Raw genomic sequence first — 6,432 nt, 5'->3', positions numbered from 1 at the left:
AGATGCACCCTTGGGGAAACTACAACTCCCATTACTCCACAGATGCACCCTTGTGAAAAACTACAACTCCCATTGTCCCGCAGATGCACCCTTGGGGAAACTACAACTCTCATTACTCCACAGATGCACCCTTGGGGAAACTACAACTCCCATTACTCCACAGATGCACCCTTTGGGAAACTACAACTCCCATTACTCCACAGATGCACCCTTGGGGAAACTACAACTCCCATTATCCCACAGATGCACCCTTGGGGAAACTACAACTCTCATTACTCCACAGATGCACCCTTGTGAAAAACTACAACTCCCATTATCCCGCAGATGCACCCTTGTGAAAAACTACAACTCCCATTATCCCACAGATACACCCTTGGGGAAACTACAACTCCCATTACTCCACAGATGCACCCTTGTGAAAAACTACAACTCCCATTACTCCACAGATGCACCCTTGGGGAAACTACAATTCTCATTGCCCCACAGATGCACTCTCAGGGAAACTATAATGGAGAAATAATTCAGTTTATTTTTATTTTTTATTATTTATGAGATAGTCATTACTGTGGAGTAATGGGAGTTGTAGTTTCCACAAGGGTGCATTCTGGATTATCCAACGCAGTTTGCCTTTTAGCAATCAATGTTTTATGTAGTCAATATTCTCAATACATTGCGATGTTTTAGTGCTAATTTCGTAAATACAATAATTACAGTAGAGTCTCACTTATCCAACATTTGCTTATCCAACATTCTGGATTATCCAACGCAGTTTGCATTTTAGCAATTAATAATTTTGTAGTCAATATTCTCAATACATTGCAATGTTTTGGTGCTAATTTTGTAAATACAATAATTACAGTAGAGTCTCACTTATCCAACATTTGCTTATCCAACATTCTGGATTATCCAACGCAGTTTGCATTTTAGCAATTAATAATTTTGTAGTCAATATTCTCAATACATTGCAATGTTTTGGTGCTAATTTTGTAAATACAATAATTACAGTAGAGTCTCACTTATCCAACATTCGCTTATCCAACATTCTGGATTATCCAACACAGTTTGCCTTTTAGCAATCAATGCTTTTTGTAGTCAATATTCTCAATACATTGCAATGTTCTAGTGCTAATTTTGTAAATACAATAATTACAGTAGAGTCTCACTTATCCAACATTCGCTTATCCAACATTCTGGATTATCCAACGCAGTTTGCATTTTAGCAGTTAATAATTTTGTAGTCAATATTCTCAATACATTGCAATGTTTTGGTGCTAATTTTGTAAATACAATAATTACAGTAGAGTCTCACTTATCCAACATTCACTTATCCAACATTCTGGATTATCCAACACAGTTTGCCTTTTAGCAATCAATGTTTTATGTAGTCAATATTCTCAATACATTGCGATGTTTTAGTGCTAATTTCATAAATACAATAATTACAGTAGAGTCTCACTTATCCAACATTCGTTTATCCAACATTCTGGATTATCCAATGCAGTTTGCCAATTAATAGTTTTGTAGTCAGTATTCTCAATATATTGCAATGTTTTGGTGCTAATTTTGTAAATACATTAATTACTACATCCCTCCTTATTATCCAACATTTTTGCTTATCCAACATTCTACCGGCCCGTTTATGTTGGATAAGCGAGACTCTACTGTATTTACGAATTTAGCACCAAAACATCGCAACATTGACTACTAAAAGACAGATTGCGTTGGATAATACAGAAGGTTGGATAAACGAGAATCTACTGTAGTTAAAGATATAAAGATAGAGCTAATGAAAGAATGAAAGAAACAAGAGAGTGTGAAAGAAAGGAACGAAGAAAGGAAGAAAGCCTTTCCATGCTTTATTATTATTAATTTTTTTTTGATCTCCCGTAACCCCCCGGATACCGAATTAATTTCATTTCGATGAGGACGGAATTAATGTGTTTCATATTTTCTAAAAAATTAGAATTGAGTTCAGGTGCGGAGAAGGAAATCAGGCCTTGATATTCAAATGGGAGACAAGGAAAAAGAGGGAGCGGGTTATTATATAACAGGCAGGTGGGAAGACTATAAAAGGCGCAAATGTGGACCGAACGGCCCCTCCGGTGAGCCGGGATTGTGTCTTTAATTCACCCAGACAAATAAGGGAGCCGAGTTCGCCCTTCGGAGCTGAAAGAAAAGAAGAAAAAGAAGAAAGCCCTCCTTTCCCACCACGGTGCTTCTCTTTCTTCATCAAACAGGGAGAGACTAAAACTATTGCTTCCCTTTGTTGAATGAGAAAACCAGCCCCGGGTCCTTGGGATGTCTAGTTTACCTGGGACAGCTCACTGAAGTCTCCTTGTTTTCTCTCTCTTTTTCTCTCTCTCACTTACCCAACGTTCTGCATTATCCAACTCATTTGTAGTCAATGTTTTCAATACATCGTGATATTTTGGTGCTAAATTCGTAAATACAGCAATTACAACATAACATTACTACTGAGTATTGAACTACTTTTTCGGTCAAATTTGTTGTATTACATGATGCTTTGGTGCTTAATTTGTAAAATCATAACCTAATTTGATGTTTAATAGGCTTTTTCTTAATCCCTCCTTATTATCCACGATATTAGCTTATCCAACATTCTGCTGGGCCATTTAGCTTGGATAAGTGAGACTCTACTGCAGGGGTCCCCAAACTTTTAAAACTGGGGGCCAGTTCACGATCCTTCAGACTGTTGGAGGGCCGGACTGTAGTTGGCCACCAAGCAATAATGATAATAATAATAATAATAATAATAATAATAATAATAATAATAATAATTTTCGGATGATGCGTGCAGATCCCAGTAAGGTGGCCTTTTGCAGTTGGCAGATCGTAATTTTGTCAATGTCTAAAAAAAAAAAAAAAAAAATTACAGTCCTAGACACTTGGGAAGTGTTCGACTTGTGATTTTGTGAAACGAAATCCAGCATATCTATCTTGTTTGCTGTGTCATACAACGTCGTTGTGTCAATAATAATAATAATAATAATAGACAGAAGGCCTGATCCTTGCAGCCCAGGAGCAAGCCATCAGAACAAATGCAATTAAGGCCAAGATTGAAAAATCAGCTGATGACCCAAAATGCAGACTCTGCAAGGAAACCGACGAAACCATTGATCAGCTGCTGTAAGAAAATCGCACAGACAGACTACAAACAGAGGCACAACTATGTGGCCCAAATGATTCATTGGAACCTATGCCTCAAGTCCCACCTCCCAGCAGCAAAGAACTGGTGGGATCACAAACCTGCAAAAGTCTTGGAAAATGAGCAGGCAAAGATACTGTGTGACTTCCGAATCCAGACTGACAAAGTTCTGGAACACAACACACCAGACATCACAGTTGTGGAAAAGAACAAGGTTTGGATCATTGATGTTGCCATCCCAGGTGACAGTCGCATTGAAGAAAAACAACAGGAAAAACTCAGCCGCTCTCAGGACCTCAAGATTGAACTGCAAAGACTCTGGCAGAAACCAGTGCAGGTGGTCCCGGTGGTGATGGGCACACTGGGTGCCGTGCCAAAAGATCTCAGCCGGCATTGGGAAACAATAGACATTGACAAAATTACGATCTGCCAACTGCAAAAGGCCACCTTACTGGGATCTGCGCGCATCATCCGAAAATACATCACACAGTCCTAGACACTTGGGAAGTGTGCGACTTGTGATTTTGTGAAACGAAATCCAGCATATCGATCTTGTTTGCTGTGTCATACAACGTCGTTGTGTCAATAATAATAATAATAATAAATGATTCATTGGCACTTATGCTTCAAGTACCACCACAAAAAACCAGTACAAGAAAACCAGCTGCAACCAGCTGCAATGAATCACTCTGACCAGGAGGTCATGAGTTCAAGGCCCGCTCGGAGCCTATGTTTGTCTTGTCTTTGTTCTATGTTAAAAGGCATTGAATGTTTGCCTATATGTGTAATGTGATCCGCCCTGAGTCCCCTTCGGGGTGAGAAAGAAGGGCAGAATATAAATGCTGTAAATAAATAAATAACTGAAAAGGGCTTCTCTTTGCTCACCGCGTGTAAGTATCTGTTGTTTTTGAAAGTTTACTTTCGCTACTCTACTGCATTTTTGGTGGAATCTCCCCCAAAGAGGGTTAAATTGAGTCTAACTGCTCAGAGATTACCACAACACAGCCTACCTGTCCGAACGTGTCTCCCACTATGACCCACCACGGAATCTAAGATCTTCTGGGGAGGCCCTGCTCTCAGTCCCGCCAGCCTCACAGGTGCCTTTAAAACCAGTGCTGAGCATAGATAGGGAAAGCTGCTCTTTCTAAAAATAGTAGCTTAGCACTGGGGCAGAGAATATCTCAGGATTTCTCTGCCACTGGGCAAGGGACAGGGCCTTTTCAGTGTGGCCCCTGCCTATGGAACGCTCTCCCAAATGAAATCAGACAGACTCAGACTCAGACTGTCTTTCTGAAAAAGAACAAAAACGTGGTTATGGGACCAGGCTTTTGAGCAAGAGTAGCAGCAGAAATGAGATACAACTATATGACCTACTGACAGACCCCACCTGGCTCAAGATCTCTCAGCTGGCCAAAAGTCTCGAAACCAGAAGTACAAATAGATAACGGATCAAAACATTGCCGATTTTTATGGACTTCCCTTGGGACACGGCTATTTCTTGCAGAAATTTGTGCAACTTCATACACTTTCCCCATGTTTTGATGATGGAATCGATTAGGAAACGACGTTGATAACCCAGGAACAAAATGCATCTCTGGCCTATAATTTGAGACCATTTGTGAGTTTCTTTTCCCTTCCTTGCTGCTCAGAAGGCCATGGAGAAGATCAGACTGGAAGACAATGGTAAACACAGGGATTTGGAGCAAGGAATGTATGGAAATGAATCTGGGAAGCAGGGGGGGGAAATAACCCCAATTAGCCCCCGAAAAAGCCGTCCGGGGCTAATCTGCTTGTCCCCGCTCCCCAAAGCCCCTTAGAAGTTCAAAGCCCCAAAGAGATCCAAGGCTCTTGTCTCACTTGCCTTTCGTAATATTATAATATTATTTAGTCGTCGTGTTTGTCTAATGGGAAAGCGAACAAGGCCTTCCCGGAGATGTTCGGCCCGATAAGGCCATTGTTCGGAGGGATCCGATTACGGACCCCCGGGATCATGGGACCCTATGGGACGGCACACTCCACACCGCCATGCACAAGATGCGCAGAAACCTGGAATAAAACACGCTTATCATAATACCGTATATACTCGAGTATAAGCCGACCCGAATATAAGCCGAGGCGCCTAATTTTACCACAAGAAAACCTGGGAAAACATTGGCTCCAGTATAAGCCGAGGGTGGTAAATTTCAGAAATAAAAATAGATACCAATAAAATTACATTAATTGAGGCATCAGTAGGTTAAATGTTTTTGAATATTTACATAGAGCTCAAATTTAAGATAAGACTGTCCAACTCTTGATCCAATCATTCTTCTCATCTTCTTCAATGTCAATGCGCTTACGTATCCCTTTAATAATAATAGAGTAAAATAATACATGTAATAATAATAATAATAAATAAATAAATACAGGACCTTTAATAAATAATAGCCAATAACCAATAATTAATAATAAACAATCAATAATCAATATTTGGTAATTAATTGGAAATTAGTAATTGATAAGTGATAATTAATACAGTAGAGTCTCACTTATCCAACATAAACGGGCCGGCAGAACGTTGGATAAGCGAATATGTTGGATAATAAGGAGAGACTAAGGAAAAGCCTATTAAACATCAAATTTGGTTATGATTTTACAAATTAAGCACCAAAACATCATGTTATACAACAGATTTGACAGGAAAAGTAGTCCCATGTGCTGTGTAGTAATTACTGTATTTATGAATTTAGCACCAAAATATCACGATGTATTGAAAACATTGACTACAAAAATGCGTTGGATAATGCAGAATGTTGGATAAGCGAGTGTTGGATAAGTGAGACTCTACTGTAATTAATAATAATAATAATAATAATAATAATAATAATAATAATAATAATAATAATTGCTGGACCTGTCTCTCCCATTCCCTCAATGTCTAAGCATTGAATAGTCATCATCATCACCATCATCATACAATGCATTTCTTCCTGGATTCCTCCAGTGTCTTATTATTTGTTACTTGCTTGGGTACCTGCTGTTGCCCATAGTGATGTTGACCGGCTCTATCTGCCTAGAAGATCAGGGGGCAGAGGACTCTTACAAGTCAAACAAACCATCAAAGAAGAAGAACATGCCCTGGCAGAAGATGGAAAGCAAAGTGAAGAACCTGCTTTGATTGAAGTCAAAAATCAGAAACTCCTCAAAGCACAGCAGACAAAAAACCAGTACAAAAAAACCGCACTACAAACTAGAGCTGACAGCTGGCACAACAAAACATTGCATGG

The sequence above is a fragment of the Anolis carolinensis genome, unplaced genomic scaffold (genome assembly GCF_035594765.1).
Source record: "Anolis carolinensis isolate JA03-04 unplaced genomic scaffold, rAnoCar3.1.pri scaffold_15, whole genome shotgun sequence".
In the NCBI taxonomy this organism is placed as follows: domain Eukaryota; kingdom Metazoa; phylum Chordata; class Lepidosauria; order Squamata; family Dactyloidae; genus Anolis; species Anolis carolinensis.
Note: the sequence above shows the minus strand (reverse complement) of the source record.